The sequence below is a fragment of the Triticum urartu genome, chromosome 7A (genome assembly GCF_056163025.1).
Source record: "Triticum urartu cultivar PI428250 chromosome 7A, HENAU_Tu73, whole genome shotgun sequence".
NCBI classification, from domain to species: domain Eukaryota; kingdom Viridiplantae; phylum Streptophyta; class Magnoliopsida; order Poales; family Poaceae; genus Triticum; species Triticum urartu.
The window spans coordinates 122,523,082-122,541,383 of NC_141879.1; the positions used below are offsets into that span (position 1 = coordinate 122,523,082).

Consider the following 18,302-nt stretch of genomic DNA (forward strand, 5'->3'; position numbering starts at 1 on the left):
CTCGTCAGCCGCGCCAGGCGCCGGCACTTCCGGAGCTAGAAGGGCCATGGGGGCTGGTTCCACGTGCCGATGCTCCTCTTGGCCCCGTGAGGACGACCGGGCTGGGGAGATGCGGGCGCTGTTCCCACCTTTCCCTGAGGAAGGAGGCACAGACGCCGCATCCTCCTTCATCTTCTTCGCAGAAGACGTCGGCCTGACCAACCAAGGGCCAGCATCAGGAAATGAAGAGTGCAAATAGGGACAAGGCGAAGCTTGAGACACTTACTGATCCACCGCGACATACTTCCGCTCAGGAAGCCTGAAGCCTGACAGCATCGGGGCGGAGGCGGCATCGCGAGGCACCAACGACGACCTACTCCTCATTGGGATGGGGGGTTGCTCCCTCAACCTTTGGCGGGCATCAGCCTCGGCATCGTCAGGAAGGGCGCGGAGGATCTCGGCCTTGCTCAGAGGGGAAGTCTCCCCCACCTCTTCCAGAGTCTTCTCCGGGTCCACCTCCTCTTCCCCCTCCCCGCGGGGCTCGCCAGAAGGCACCTCCACCGGTCTTGATGCCGCGCGGGCTCCCAGGAGCACCGGTGGCACCAACCGACATGCATCAAAGGTCGGCCTGGAGGCGAAGAATTCCTCTCGAACCTTGCGCTGGAACAGGGGGACGAAGGCGCTTGGTGGGTACTCCTGGTTGTCCCCAACTATGAGGCGTAGGACAGCGGCCAATTCATCGTCAGGTAGGGCCCCTGGCCTCAGGCGGGTCATGTTCCCCTCTTCTTCAAGCTCCCACAGGGGTGTGCACGCACCTCGAGTGGAGCTACTCATAGGGTCAAGAACTCCCTCAGAAGCATGACCCCCGTCACCTTTGCCGCCCTCGCGTTGCCCAGTTTCAGGTCGGTCACCATTTGCCTCAACACTGGCGAGGCCCGCGCATCAGCAATCTCTGCCCTGGGCCATCCCACGTGGAAAGAGGGCGCCGCTGTGGGCAACGCTAGACGCGGATCGGCGCACTTGGCATCCATCATGACCCATTTGGATCGAATGTTGTCGGCCCTCTTCCCGGTGCTCGAGATCAAGTTGGCCTTGTCGGATGCAATGAAGTTAGAGCATCCAGAGATGTTACCCTCGCTGACATGGAGGAAGAAGAAATGGTGCAGGAGCGCCACAGACGGCATCACGCCCAGGTACGCCTCACAGTAGTAGGCGAAGACGGAAAGGAGGAAGACAGAGTTGGGATGGAGATGCAACACCTACAACCCGTAGTGGTCGAGGACTTCGTAAAAGAAATCGAAGAAGGGAGGAACCAACCCGACGACGATGCTGCTCGAGAAGAAGGGGAAGAAGGTGCTTTCCTTGGGCTCCGGCGCGTCGGAGGCAAGCCGGAGCTCGGTCTTCCCCCACTCATTGCTCTCGCCCGCCGTCAGCAGGCGCACGGAGGCGAGGCTCTTCTCCGTGACAGTGGGCGCCTCAAGGGCGGGCTCGTACCAAGCCGGCGCTGAGGAAGCCTTGGCCTTGCGCGGCGCCATGGATCGCAGCTACGGGATGAGATTGGAGCGGATCTGGAGATAGTGGTGGCGGAGAGCAAGGAAGGGGATCTGGAGCAAGGCGAGGAAGAAGCAATTAAGGTAAGTGCTGCTTGCGCCAGCCTTTTGTCAGGTCGAGCAGTTGCCGAGGCAGCGTGGGGGAAGCGGAGACGCCCACGTCCAATTATCCACCACGCGTCAACCGAGGCTGCAGGCTTTTGGGGCCTGCGATGCTCCGTGCTTGACCCTTGGCTTCGCCGCGAAGCCAAGCCCAAGCGCACCTTGGGCCCGGGGGCTACTATCGACGTTCTGGGAATGGGGGTCCCCAGACTTGCCTGCCTGCGGCCCGCTGCGTGGCTAAGCCAGCAGGCCGTGTGGCCCATTTTCATCAACAATGCATCCAAGACCCTCGCGAGGCGGACAACACAAGACCTCCTCTGGAGCGGCCTAGTCAGGCAGGCTCACGAGGAGCGGAGATATCAAGGCGAGGCAAACCTCACGAGGCTCTCGTGACGTGATCCATGACGATTGACACCAGGCTGGCGCCAGGCGGGCGCCAGCGTGCGTAGCGTCCTTGTTTCCTCTTTGGTGCTAAGGAAACCAGCACAGGCAAGGAGTACCGAGGCATCAGGCAAAGGTTGCCATTCTGGTGCAACAAGGCCAAGACCAGAAGGACGACAAGACGGAGGTCATCGTGGAGCCCAAGACGACATCACCACCAGAGCCTTTGGCAGGCGAAGACCACTTTTGTCAGGATAGCTTGTACTAGCTGCCCCCCCTTCAAATTTTCCCGCCATTGTTGGCTTCCTTCCCGCTCAAGATTTGGGAAGAGGACCAGGGCCTCTATAAGTAGGATTAGCCACCACCATAGGCAGAGACAACATCTTAGATCATCCCCAGCCACACAAGTTGGCCGAACACAAGAACACCTCAACCTCAGGAGGCTGTTCTTCCCATTGTATTGTTCATCATCAGCCCGAGAGGCAATCCACCACAACCACACCGGAGTAGGGTCTTACACCACAATGGTGGCCCGAACCAGTATAAATCTTGTGTCTTTCTGTGTTGCGTGTTCGTCGAGTTCGTCCGTGAGATCTTAGCGAGCTAGGGTGTAGATCGGTGGGAGGAAAAGACTTCGCACGCACCCCAGTGTTCGAACCTTAAGGGTTTGCCGGAACCCCGCATCTGATAAAAATAATTGGACACCTCCTGAGCCTATTCCTAAACACACTCCGAAGAAAAGGGGTGTTCTATTTCTCAGTCCTGAAGATATGCAAGAGGCAAAGAAATCCATGAAAGAAAAGGGTATTAAAGCTGAAGATGTTAATAATTTACCTCCTATTGAAGAAATACATGGTCTTAATTTACCGCCTGTTGAAGAAATATATGGTTTTAGTCCATCACCTATTGAAGAAACACATGGTCTTAATAACCCGACACAGGTAGTAAAGGTAAATTCTCTCTATAGATATGATAAAGCTAAAATCTCTCCTACTAAGTTTGCTAGCCAATGTTTGGATGAGTTTGATAACTTTATGGTTAAGCAAGAAGACTTCAATGCTTATTTTGGTAGACAATTGAAACAAAATGCTTATATGATTGAACACTTGGGTGATTATATGTCTAGAGTTAAAGGTGAACTTAAACTCATTAGTAAACATGCTTCTATGGTTACCACTCAAGTAGAACAAGTACTTAAAGCTCAGAATGATTTGCTCAATTAATTAAATAGTAAGAATAATGATAATGCTGTTAGAGTTATGACTAGAGGTGGTAAAATGACCCAGGAACCTTTGTATCCTGAGGGCCATCCTAAGAGAACTGAGCAAGATTCTCAGAGAAATGATATTGATGCACCTAGTCCTTCTAAGAGGAAGAAAAAGAAAAATGATAGGACTTTGCATGCTTCTAGTGAACCTGTTATCGACACACCTGAGAATCCCAATGATATCTCTATTTCTGATGCTGAAACACAATCTGGTAGTGAACATGAAACTAGTGATAATGTTAATGATAATGTTCATGTTGATGCTCAACCTAGCAATGATAATGAGGTAGAAGCTGAACCTGCTGTTAATCTTGATAACCCACAATCAAAGAATCAACATTATGATAAGAGAGACTTTGTTGCTCGGAAACACGGTAAGGAAAGAGAGCACTGGGTTCAGAAACCCATGCCTTTTGCTCCTAAGCCATCCAAGAAAAATGATGATGAGGATTTTGAGCGCTTTGCTGAAATGATTAGACCTATCTTTTTGCGTATGCGTTTGACTGATATGCTTAAACTGAATCCTTATGCTAAGTACATGAAAGATATTGTTACTAATAAAAGAAAGATACCAGAAGCTGAAATTTCCACCATGCTTTCTAATTATACTTTTAAGCGTGGAATACCTAAGAAACTAGGAGATCCAGGAGTACCAACTATACCATGCTCCATTAAAAGAAACTATGTTAAAACTGCTTTATGTGATCTTGGAGCCGGTGTTAGTGTTATGCCTCTCTCTTTATATTGTAGACTTGATTTGAATAAGTTAACACCTACGGAAATATCTTTGCAAATGGCTGATAAATCAACTGCTATACCTGTCGGTATTTGTGAGGATGTGCCTGTTGTGGTTGCAAACGTTACTATTTTAACGGACTTTGTTATTCTTGATATTCCCGAGGACGATAGTATGTCTATTATTCTTGGAAGACCCTTTTTGAATACCGCAGGGGCTGTTATTGATTGCACCAAAGGCAATGTCACTTTTCACGTTAATGGTAATGAGCATACGGTACACTTTCCGAGGAAACAACCTCAAGTCCACAGTATCAATTCTATTGGAAAAATTCCATCGATTATTTTTGGAGGTTTTGAATTTCCTGTACCTACTGTCAAGAAGAAATATGATATTCTTATTATTGGGGATGTGCATATCCTCATTGAGGTAACATAGTGTCATTCGAAATTTCTCCGGTTTCATGTTACTCGAAATGAGTTTGTTAACAAGACTTGATCAACCTTGTTAGTGGATTCATTTTGATGAGCATGAGATGGATGAAGTTAGAAAGCACAACCTTCTGTACCCTCCTTTTACTTTTTGTTATTTAATTGAAATAAAGTAAAAATAGTATTTTCTGTCAGTTTTCTGAATTATCTGTGCAATATAAAAATACCCCGAAAATAAAAGTTCTCCAAATGCCCTGCCAATTTAATATGATTTTTTCTGGAATATTTGAGAATATCTGGCACTGAGAACATAGTAGGGGGAGCAAGCACCTGGCCACGAGGGTCCAGGGCGTGCCCACCCCCTGGGTGCGCCCCCTACATCGTGGGCCCACGTGGCTCCCCTCCACTTATTCCTGTACAAACACACTTCCTCTTCCTCCCAAAAAATCACCATCCAGCTCAAGCACGAGTTCTAGCTCATTTTGCTGCGATTTTCGATCTCCTTGCTCAAAGCACCTCTCACAAAACTACTTTGGGGGATTGTTCCTTGGTTTGTGACTCCTCCATCGGTCCAATTAGTTTTTTCTCTAGTGCTTTATTCATTGCCTATTTTTGCTGCTTAGGTGATCCTGTTCTTGAGCTTGCATGTCAAATTTATATGGTCAAAAGTAGTTTTGATGCATGATATTGCCTCTAGGCACTTGTAGGAGTAGTTGCTATCAATTTTTTTGAGTTTGGTTCACTTTTACTTTGAAGTTACTAAAATTTCAGAATTTTTTCAGAGGAAGAAATATGTTTAGGAAAATGTACCAAGGTGGTCCTTCAAGGAAGCAAGGACCCAGGCTCGCAATCACTACAAGAAATATGTCAACTAGTGACCTTCTGTCAGTGACCCTGGAAGAATTGGCCATAGATCTATGACCATTTGAGACCAATTGGTCAAAAGCTGATCGAGAGGCTCCAAACCCTAAACTATATCGACCATTTTGGTCAGAAAGGTCATAATTTCCTTACACGAAATGGTCATAAAGCAGACAGCACTAGCCCGCTGCCTTATTTCTAGCTGATCATGACCAATATAGATGGTCATAACCTTGTAAATTGTGGTGGATTGGTATGACTTGGCGCCACCTCATCAGTTTTGCCTATGTGTCATGTCCATGTGTCAATTTTTTCCCTAGGTTGTGAAGCAACCTATATTTCTGTCATTCCCAAAATTCCCAAAAAACCTCATAAATTCATTGGGTCATATCTTCGTCAAATATGTAAAAATCCTTCCTTGCCTAGTTCAAAAATAATTCAACAATATTCATTTTCCTATTATGTTCACAACAACACTTTATGAAGGAAGTGCTATCTATATATTCTTGATTGCCCTCGAAATTTTTGGGCACCTTTTCCTATCCAAATCATTGCCTCATGACAAAATTTAGCTCCATTTTCCTAGCAAATCTTCCTCGGCAAATTTCCAAAGTTTTTGTCCACCTAGAAGCATTGTGAAGGAAGTACCTTTTTATATATCCAAATGACATGCAGTTTATACAGTTCCTTAATATGCCCAAATTATCACCCTCCTCCAAATTGCAGTTCATTCAAATCATCTATGTGAGCTCAGGTTCAATTTATATTTTATGGCCAGATTGGCATGTTGCAAAGCAAGTGTTATCTAGACCCCTCCTATTACCCTCAAACTTTTTGGGCACTCTCCCATACCAAAATCATTTCCACATGATAATATTCAGCTCCATTTTCCTGGTAAATATTTCTCAGGAAATTTCTACCTCGAGATAAGCTTTGTGAAGTAAGTACTAGCTAGGCATACCCAAATGATCTGAAACTTTACAAGCGCATGATCATACCTATGTTACTTACCTACACCAAATTTGAGCTCATTCCATTCATCCAATTTCCCTCGCTAATTTTCCCAAGTTTTTGTCCAGAGAAGAGCATTGTGAAGGAAGTACCACTTTGGCATGTCCAAATGGTATAAATTTTCTACAGTGCTTTCCTATGCCCAAATAACCATCCTACACCAAATTTCAGCTCAATCCATTCATTATTTTGTGCCCAGCTTCAACATTCATATTTTTGTCCAGTGTGGTACTTTGCAAAGCAAGTACCACCTAGGATCCTCCTTTTGAGCTGAAAATTTGTGAAGACATTCCTCTTAGTAGATGATCATCCTCAGCCAAAACTCACGCCCATTGGCCATGTGCATTTCCCGTACCGCTAATCAAACACTTGGCTGCTAATTCATCTTTGAGCATAGGTTGGTCTCCTCATGAGATTCTTCTGTTGTAATTTTCTTCCTAGCACCTACCTGGGGAGTTCCCAACCCACTAGACATGCCTAGGCCTCCCAGAACGCACATCAACGCCAAGGTCACGCGGTGGGCATGCGAGTTTACGCGCTTTGGAGTTGGGGCCCGGGGCCACCATCCAAAACTCGACGTATCACCACCAAACCATGTATTTATGATTAAATATATACTTATGTAACTAGAAATGATTTTTGTGAAAAATAAAGAGCAAACAATAAGGTAGTTGCAGTTCAAATTTGACTCGCTTCCTCCTGAATCGGCGGAAATTTGTCTTTTTCACCAGAGGTGGATCAAAACTTTTGAAACCCAACCATTTTGTCAATTATGCATTAAATATGGCCTAGTATTTTACAAAATTGATTAGTTCCACTTTTGCAACAAATATATGGTAGGTCCTTCACAAAAAAACTCATTTAGGGCACTCAAAAAATGGAAAATGATTTTTCCATGCCAAGAAAATGAAAACTCCCTTAGGAAACATTATTTGGAATTCCAAGATGCACCCTTGTGCACAATGTGAGATCATTTGAACAAACTATGCCATGAATGTGGCCATAAGATTGATCATTTGGCTTGAAAGCCATGAATCTTCACGCATGATACCTCATTTCTGACAACACTTCTTAAAACTAATTTCTGTATTACAAGTTTATTATTTTTCCTAGAAACTTGGTCACATATAATGACACAATGCGAAGGTTTTCCAATTTTTTGAATTTTTTATGCCCGTTTCAAAATGCGGTCAAAACGGCGGGCTTGACCATTCCTATCTAGTGGTTGAATCTTGGAAAACTTTTGATGTTTCTATGATTAAATAGATACTTATGTACCAAGAAATGATTTTTCGGAAAAATAAAGAGCAAACTATGAGGTAGTTGCAGTTCAAATTTGACCCGCTTCCTGCTGAATCGGCAGAAATTTGTCTTTTTCACAAGAGGTGGATCAAAACTTTTGACACCCAACCGTTTGGTCAATTGTGAGTTAAATATGTCCTATTGTTTTAGAAAAATGTTTTGGTCCAATTTTGCAACAAATATATGGTAGGTCCTTCACACAAAAAACTCATTTCGGGCACTCAAAAAATGGAAAATGAATTTTCCGTGCAAAGAAAATGAAAACTCCCTTAGGAAACATTGTTTTCCATTCCAAGATGCACCCTTGTGCACAATATGAGATCATTTGAACAAACTATGCCATGAATGTGGCCATAAGATTGATCATTTGGCTTGAAAGCCATGAATCTTCATGCATGATACCTCATTTCTGAGAACACTTTTTGAAACTAATTTCCGTATTACAAGTTTATTATTTTCCTAGAAACTTTGTCACATATAATGACACAATGCGAAGGTTTTCCAATTTTTTGATTTTTTTGAATTTTTTATGCCAGTTTCAAAATGCGGTCAAAATGAATGGCTTGACCGTTCCTAGCTAGTGGTTGAATCTTGGAAAACTTTTGATGTTTCTATGATTAAATAGATACATATGTACCAAGAAATGATTTTTGGGAAAAATAAAGAGCAAACTATAAGGCAACTGGAGTTCAAGTTTGACCCGCTTCGTGCTGAATTGGCAGAAATTTGTCTTTTTCACAAGAGGTGGATCAAAAATTTTGACACACATCAATTTGGTCAATTGTGAGTTAAATATGTCCTATTTTTTTAAAAAAATGTTTTGGTCCAATTTTGCAACAAATATATGGTAGGTCCTTCACAAAAAAACTCATTTCGTGCACTCAAAAAATGGAAAATGAATTTTCCGTGCAAAGAAAATGAAAACTCCCTTAGGCAACATTGTTTGGAATCCCAAGATGCACCCTTGTGCACAATATGAGATCATTTGAAAAAACTATGCCATGAATGTGGCCATAAGATTAATCATTTGGCTTGATAGCCATGAATCTTCACGCATGATACCTCATTTCTGAGAACACTTTTTAAAACTAATTTCTGTATTACAAGTTTATTATTTTTCTTAGAAACTTGGTCACATATAATAGCACAATGCGAATGTTTTCCAATTTTTTGATTTTTTTTGAATTTTTATACCTATTTCAAAATGCGGTCAAAACGGCGGGCTTGACCGTTCCTAGCTAGTGGTTGAGTCCTGGAAAACTTTTGATGTTTCTCTGATTAAATAGATACTTTTGGAAAATTGTTTGCCATTCCAATATGCACCCTTGTGCACAATATGAGACCATTTGAACAAACTATGCTATGAATGTGGCCATAAGATTGATCATTTGGCTTGAAAGCCATTGATCTCCACACATGATAGCTCGTTTCTAAGAACACTTTTTAAGACATTTAATGTATTTAAAAAGTTTATTATTTTTCCTCTAAACTAGGTCAGATATAATGCCAGAATGCGGAAGTTTTTTTGTTTTTTGAATTTCTTTTAAAATGTTGTCAAAACGCGGGTATGACTACGGGTCTTCGGTCACCTGGAAGGTGACGACGACGAACTCCTCGCTCGCGACTACCTCCTCAATGCCCTGCTCTTCTACGTGCCGAGGTCCTTGCTGGCGGCCTTGCCGGATGAAAATCTAGAGCTTCTTTATTCAGTATTGCCGCCACCGCCCCCACCCCCACCCCCAAAGTCGAGACGTCGAATGATCCAAAAACCTAAGCTACTACGACCTAAAACCTAAAGCTAAAACGATCCACACACGCGGGATCCGATGACCCTCCTCACCGCCGACGAACAAGAAGTCACCAACGGAGGAGAACCGCTGAAAGACGGCGCCAAAAGAGTCGGTTCTCTTAGCCAAAGAGATCTGCACTTTATTTTTAGCCGATTATGACCTACTTAGATGGTCATGGACGTCACACACATGTACTCTGTTTTGATTGGTTCACAGGCATGTCACGCGGATCATGGATCGAGCACCATCCAATCCACCCGAATCCAACGGCAGCGCTCCCTCCTCACCTTCTCACCCCACCTAGCCCAACAACCCACAGGCCACAGCCCACACTCCTCCCTCGTCCCTTGCGAACCCTAGCGCTCCCCGAAAAATATATAGTAAAAAGTATGAATTGTTGGGCTCGGCCCATGTAAAACACCGAACTGGACCGGGCTGAATCTTATCAACGACCTTTTTAATTGGTCGCAACTTTGCCACGTTAGATTGCCACGTCGGATCCGACGTGGCCTGGGCAGACAGCCAGTGACCAAAACAAAAGGTCATGGGTTCAACGACCTTTTGTTTGGGTCATAAACGTCTACGACCTTATCCCGAAGAAGGTCGTTAATTTCACTTTACGACCGCCAGCTTTTGACCTTCTATTTTTGGTCACAAAAAGGTCGCAAATGAAAAACAATGACCTTTCAATGACCAATAGTGATGGTCGCAAGTTGACATATTTCTTGTAGTGAATACGCGATGCCGATGATGAACCACCGAGGGAGGCTTAGGTGAGGGCTTGTGAATGGCTGTCAGAGGACTTTATGGATCAAGCAGGAATCAAGGAAGAATTTAACGCGTATGTGCATAATGCCGATCTTGAGAGCTTCGAGGCAGACAAGTGCCGCCAATACCACTATCTTATTGATTCCTTTGTGAGGAGGTTTGAATTTTCATCATCACGCAATTCTCAAATTGTCCTGTTTGATCTTTATGAAAATTCTTATACTATGGACTTAAAGGATTTTAATACTGCTTGCAAACTTCCACAATGGGGCAGCACTAGCGAGCCTCGCAAATCTGAGTTTAGAGATTTTCTTGCTAGTATAACTGTGGGGAAATCTAGAGATATAACACAAGCTACCATAGGGAGCATTCATTTTCCCGCTATACATTATTTTGCTCTCTTCACAGGTAGGTGCATAAATGGTAAAGATGAAGCATGTCATATGTGTGTCCCTGACCTCAGTATCCTTGGGAGTGTTGTGTTAGGAGATAAACATTATAATTTGGGAGCCATTGTTGCACGTAGGTTGCATCATAATAGATTTAATGGAGATTTCTTCGGTGGAATTTATGCAACCTGTATAGCTAATTTTCTTGGTATAACCATACGTGAGGATGATATTGAGTTGCCTCCTGCTTATTTGGATTATGAGGCTATGGTTCATCATCATTTTGTTGAGAGGAACGATCAGTTCCTCTAGTACCAACTAATCTTTGACAGACGACGCACCTATCACGTCGCTCTCCCTGCTTCTACTTTCTTTGACTTTCATGCAAAAGGGAGATATTTTATTACCAGAGAGGAGGCGGAAGAGTATAAGAGGAGGGCTGATATAGCTCGCCTCCAAGCTGCAGCCCACGATGCAATGACTGTTGCATCTCAGTACGACCCCAACTACGACTTTCGATATCCGCCAGGTCATCCGTGGCAATAGACCAACTTAGGCCAAAAGCCTAAGCTTGGGGGAGTACGTATTTCTCACCAACATTACATTCATGTTCACACACTCATTGCTAGTTGTCGGTGCTCATACTTTTTCATTGTATCATCCATGCTAGTTTATTTTCTCTTTTTATGCTTTCTTCTTGTGTGTTTAATAAACCTTAAAGAAAAACAAAAAAATTAGTTGTAGCTCTTAGCTAGTTTTAATTTCCATGCTTGTAGTAGTAATTAAAAAGAAAACCCAAAAAGATTTCATGTTCTTCTTTTGCTTGTTGGGAGCTTTCCCGTGCAAATAGTTTTATTTCTTTTCTTTTCTTTGGGGGTCGATAGGAGAAGACGATGATTAATTTGTTAAAGTGGCTCTTATATGCATTATTGTTGATCTGACAAAAGAGCCCATATTGCCTTGTCTTCTCCTGTTTATTGAATGCCTGCAGATTCTAGCTTAGTCCAATGCACATGCACTATTATTATTATTCACATCATTCGGTCATGCAAGTGAAATGCAATTATGACGATATATGATGGACTGATTGAGATGGGAGAAGCTGGTATGAACTCGACCTCTCTTGTTTTTGTAAATATGATTAGTTCATCGTTCCTGATTCAGCCTATTATGAATAAACATGTTTGCAATGACAATTAGAGATTATAGTTGCTTATGCCATGCTTAATTAGCTAGGAGCTTATAATGGTTTACCTTGCGTGCCAACATGCTATTAAAATGGTTGTGATGTGGTATGATAGGGTGGTATCCTCTTTTGAACAATTCGAGTGGCTTGACTTGGCACATGTTCACGCATGTAGTTGAAACAAAATCAACATAGCCTCTACGATATTTATGTTCATGGTGCATTATATCCTACTCATGCTTGCATTCGGTGTTGATTAATTTTAATGCATGTTCATGACTGTTGTCACTCTCCAGCTGGTCACTTCCCAGTCTTTTTCTAGCCTTCACCTGTACTAAGCGGGAATACTGCTTGTGCATCCAATCCCATAAACCCCAAAGTTATTCCATATGAGTCCACCATACCTACCTATATACGGTATCTACCTGCCGTTCCAAGTAAATTTGTATGTGCCAAACTCTAAACCTTCAAATAAACATTCTGTTTTGTATGCTCGAATAGCTCATGTATCAACTAGGGCTATCCGTATCTTCCATGTTAGGTGGGTTATTCTCAAGAGGAGTGGACTCTGCTTCTCATTCACGAGAAAATGGCTGGTCACCGGGATGCCCAGTCACATGCTTTATGCAAATCAAATCAAAATAATTGCAAACAAAACTCCCCCGGGACTGTTGTTAGTTGGAGGCACTCGTTGTTTTGAGCAAGCCATGGATTGATTCTTGTTGGTGGAGGGGGAGTATAAACTTTACCATTCTATTTGGGAACCGCCTATAATTTGTGTAGCATGGAAGATATCGCCATCTCTTGGTTGTTATGTTGACAATGAAAGTATGCCGCTCAAAATATTATTCACCTCTATTTCAAAATCAAGCTCTGGCACCTCTACAAATCCCTGCTTCCCTTTGCGAAGGGCCTATCTATTTACTTTTATGTTGAGTCATCATCCTCTTATTAAAAAGCACCAGTTGGAGAGCATCGCTGTCATTTGCATTCATTACTGTTAGTTTACATTGAGTATGACTTGACTGGATCTCTTTTACCATGAATTACAATGTCTAGTCAGTCCTTGATCTTTAAAGGTGCTCTGCATTTATGTTTTGCGGTCTCAGAAATGGCTAGCGAGAAACCATCTTGTTATGTCATATCATGATTGTTTTGAGAAAGTGTTGTCATCCGATATTTATTATTATTGCTCGCTAGTTGATTATGCCATTGATATGAGTAAACATGAGACCTAAGTGTTATTGTGAATGTGGTTAGTTCATAATCCTTGCTGAAAACTTGAATCCTGGCTTTACATATTTACAACAACAAGAGCAAATAGAGTTTGTAAAAGTTTTTTTTATCACTTTCAGTTTGTCAACTGAATTGCTTGGGGACAAGCAAAGGTTTAAGCTTGGGGGAGTTGATACGTCTGCGTCGTATCTACTTTTCCAAACACTTTTGCCCTTATTTTGGACTCTAACTTGCATGATTTGAATGGAACTAACCCATACTAACGTTGTTTTCAGCGGAATTGCCATGGTGTTATTTATGTGCAGAAACAAAAGTTCTCGGAATGACCTGAAACTCTACGGATATTATTTTTGGAAATAATAAAAAATAATGGCAAAGAATCAAGGCCAGGGGGCCCACACCCTAGCCATGAGGGTGGGGGGGGGGGGGCGCCTGCCCCCTGGGCGTGCCCCCTGCCTCATGGCCCCCCTGGAGCTCCACCGACCTCAACTCCAACTCCATATATTCTTGTTCGGGGAGAAAAAAAATAAAGGAGAAGGATTCATCACATTTCACGATACGGAGCCGCTGCCAAGCCCTAAACTCTGTCGGGAGGGCTGATCTGGAATCCGTTCGAGGCTCCGGAGAGGGGAATCCGTCGTCGTCGTCATCATCAACCATCCTCGATCACCAATTTCATGATGCTCACCGCCGTGCATGAGTAATTCCATCGTAGGCTTGCTGGACGATGATGGGTTGGATGAGATTTATCATGTAATCGAGTTAGTTTTGTTAGGGTTTGATCCCTAGTATCCACTATGTTCTGAGATTGATGTTGCTATGACTTTGCTATGCTTAATGCTTGTCACTAGGGCCCGAGTGCCATGATTTCAGATCTGAACCTATTATGTTCTCATCAATATATGTGAGTTCTTGATCCTATCTTGCAAGTCTATAGTCACCTACTATGTGTTATGATCCGACAACCCCGAAGTGACAATAATCGGGACCACTCCCGGTGATGACCATAGTTTGAGGAGTTCATGTATTCACCATGTGTTAATGCTTTGGTCCGGTACTCTATTAAAAGGAGGCCTTAATATCCCTTAGTTCCCGCTAGGACCCCGCTGCCATGGGAGGGTAGGACAAAAGATGTCATGCAAGTTCTTTTCCATAAGCACGTATGACTATATTCAAAATACATGCCTACATTACATTGATGAAATGGAGTAGTTCTGTGTCACCCTCGGTTATGACTGTTACATGATGAACCACATCCGGCATAATTCTCCATCACTGATCCATTGCCTACGAGTTGTCCATATATTGTTCTTCACTTATTTACTTTTCCGTTGCTATTGTTACCATCACTACAAAATACCAAAAATATTACTTCTGCTACTGTTACCTTTTGCTACCGTTACCACTACTATCATATTACTTTGCTACTAAACACTTGCTGCAGATATTAAGTTTCCAGGTGTGGTTGAATTGACAACTCAGCTGCTAATACTTGAGAATATTCTTTGGCTCCCCTTGTGTCGAATCAATAAATTTGGGTTGAATACTCTACCCTCGAAAACTGTTGCGATCCCTATACTTATGGGTTATCAATTATGTGCAGGGTAAATGATCCGAGTGGCCTATGTTACGCCGGAATGTTGATTCATTTCCGTTCCGGTGAATTTCAGGCGCTCGATAAGTCCATTTTTTTAGCAAAGGTCATGCCGAAATTTTCAGTGAATTTTGGCATGATTTGTGCTAGATAGTAGGCATATCGAGTGCTCGGAAATGACATTACGACAAACATAGATTTCTTTTTTATGTCATTTATCATTTTTTTCATAGTTTTAGAATTAAACGAGGAGACTTAATCATAGGAAACATGTCGAACAATGAAGAAACTGGGCCTTCTGACCAAAATGCAGACGAGATGGATTATGAGGGTGAACAGGAGTACCTCGACTATTTGACTGCAAAGAAAATGCAAAGTCAAAGTTTGCAGGTCGGCCTCAATGGTGGTACTGACGCTGACATCGACACCGACGGCGCCAGCACCGATGACGGTGCCGAGACCGGCGGGGAAGGTACCGAGACCGATGGCGACACTGATGCTACCGTCAAAACCGCTGGAGGCACTATCAGGGGATCTCAGGAGACTGCACGACCATGTGCTGTCGACTGAGAAAAGCCTACTAGCCTCGAAGGATCTAGGATATCCAACATACGCGGCTCGTGTGCCTGAGGGGAAGTGCTACGTCGACACACGGCCCGTGGAGGTGTTCTTCCTACGGTTTGACCATATCTTTGAGATGTTTCTGACAAGGCGGATCGATTTTACAATTGTCCGCCTTTTTGCGCCACATATGAGCTCCGTGATGAAGAGAGAAGAAGTCTTGCAAATCTATGTGGCGGATCCGTACTACATGCACGACTCTTTCTTAAGTCTCGGCGACTTTGAGCGTGAAACTGCTAGGGACTACCTCCAAAACTTCATGGTATAGAATAAGGACCAGGAAATTGTCCTCCTGCCTTATCATCCAAAGTAAGTTAGTTCCGGACAACCCTTTCGTACATTTCAATCATTCCTTCTCGCTCATATGGAGAATAATTTGAGGTGTCTTTTCCCCGTAGCAACGGGCGCGCCTTCCTTATCGTTCTTTACCCGCGAGTCTCCCATGCCGTGTATTTCGACCCTTCCAGAGACTACGACAAGAAGGACTACACCCACATAATGAATATTCTAGATTATGCTCTCCAAGGCTTCAGCATTAGAGGTGGCCACATGCAGATCAGGAAACAAAGGAACAAGAAGATGGGTTTCGCGCATAAAACTAACTTCTGCTGCATCCATGTCCCAAAACCAAGCAAGAAGGATGGATTGTACATCCTCCATCTCATGATTGAGTTCAACACGGATCACCAAAAGCTTGACATGACAAGCAGAAATGATGAACATATCCACAAGTGGCTAAAATATCTTGGAGAAGCGGATTATAAACTTAGAGATGACTTCTTTCGCATCCAAAGGGACATTGCGACGATCATCATGAAAGAAGTCGTCGATGAGAAGGGGATCACTACTGGAATCAGCTACTTTGCCATATGCCAGCTCTTTGCCGTCAGCTAGCAGACGGCAAAGAAGCTATTTGCCATCAGCTACCAAAAAGCAGACGGCATAGAACTGGCTGATGGCAAAGACATAATTTGCCATTAGCCAGTTCCTTGCCGTCGGCTAGCGGACGGCAAAGAGGGAGGGGGCCCCACTGACGAGCTGCAAAAAAACCTAACGGCCCCCCTCTTTGCCGTCCGCTAGCGGACGGCAAAGAGCAAAAAGGCGGACGGCAAAGGGGGGCGGACGACAAAGAGGGAGGGGCCCACTAACGTTAACGGCTGCCCCACCCCGCCCCTCTCTCTCTTTCTCTCCCCTCGCCGCGGCCCCGTCGCCCCACCACCCCGCCGCCGCCCCAGCGCCCCCCGCCCCGTCGCCCCACCACCCCGCCGCCGCCCCGGCGCCCCCGTCGCCCCCGCCGCCCTGCCGTCTGGGCACGCCCCGGCGCCCCGGCCCCGTCGCCACTGCCGCCGCCCCAGGCCGCCCGGCCCCCTCCTCCACCCAGGTGAGCTCTCATGCCTCCTTTTTTTTTTTCCTTTTTTCTGTTTTTTTAGTTTTAGGTTTATGTTTAGTTTAGATTTAGTTTTAGTTTTAGGATTAGTTTTAGGTTTATAGGTTTAGTTTTAGTTTAGTTTTAGGTTTAGATTTAGTTTTTTCCTTTTTCTGTTTTTTTAGTTTTAGGTTTAGGTTTAGTTTAGTTTTAGGAAAGAAGAAGAGAAAAAGAGGAGAGGAGAAGAAGAAGAAGAGGAGGAGGAGAAGAAAAAAGAAGAAGAGGAAGAAGAAGAAGAAAAAAGAGGAGAGGAGGAGAAGAAGAAGAGGAAAAAGGAAAGGAGGAAGAAGAAGAAGAAGAAGAAGGAAAAAAGGAAGAAAAGGAAGAAGAGGAAGAAGAAGAAAAGGAAAAAAAAGGAAAAAAACCCGACCCGACACGGTACCCAGACCCCGACCCGGCACCCCGACACGACACCCCGACCCCGAGACCCCGACCCCGAGACCCCGACCCCGAGACCCCGAGACCCGACCCCGACACCCCGACCCCGACCCCGAGACCCCGACACCCCGACCCCGACCCCGACCCCGACCCTGACACCCCGACCCCGAGCCTGACCCGACACCCCGGCCCCGACACCCCGACACCCCGACCCCGACCCCGACACCCCGACCCCCCGAGCCTGACCCGACACCACGACCCCGAGCCTGACCCGACACCCTGACCCCGACACCACACCCCGACCCCGAAACAACACCCCGACACCGACACGGCACTACCCCGACATTGACACGACACCCCGACCCGACACGGTACCCAGACCCCGACCCAGCACCCCGACACGACACCCCGACCCCGAGACCCCGACCCCGACACCCCGACCCCGAGACCCCCAGATCCCGACCCCGACACCCCGACCCCGACCCCGACCCCGACACCCCGACCCCGAGCCTGACCCGACACCCCGACCCTGACACCCCGACCCCGAGCCTGACCCGACACCCTGACCCCGACACCACACCCCGACCCCGAAACAACACCCCGACACCGACACGGCACTACCCCGACATCGACACGACACCCCGACCCCCCGACCCCGAAACAGCACCCCGACCCCGACACGGCACCCCGACCCCGACAGGACACCCCGACCCCCGACACCTCCCGAAAAGGTGTCTTTGGCCTTCCAGAGGCCGACGGGGTCATATATTTGTGAATTATTAGTTAGGTCATATATTTTTCGATTTTGTTATGAAAAACATCATATATAATTGTGTTGATCGTGTAGTTTTAAATGTGCAGTTGTTTCATCGCTGCGAGGTTTGGTGTTCGACGACCTCGCCGTGCGTTTGACGAGCTCTACCCCTTCGTTCGTGGGTGAGCACAAATGACAAGTCCTCCTCCCCCATTAATTATTTGATCTATTCCGATGAAACTTGATAGCTAGATATATATGTGTCTTGAATCATCAGTATGCGTAACCAATATGTGTCTCCCGTTCGAAAGCATCATAGTTATAAATATGCATGCATTTGCATATTTATAACCTTGATTCTTTCGAATTGTCCAACGCTATCCATGGACAGCCCGAGTATGTGTAGATTGGGTTCGTTTTCCCATATGCTTTGCTCCGGATCCGACGCATAAATTTCGTCAGTGCCTCCCCTGTTGTTCTCCAGGTACACATCCTCTCTGTTTATTGCAGAGACGTGTATCAGGAGAACAGCGGGGAGGT

General features: G+C 45.1%; 1 pseudogene; it reads left to right on the forward strand.

Annotated features, from left to right (window-relative positions):
• Window positions 1-14,901: 14,901 nt before the first annotated feature.
• The window catches only part of LOC147958443 (uncharacterized), a 145,489-nt pseudogene continuing 142,088 nt past the window's right edge, over window positions 14,902-18,302 (forward strand).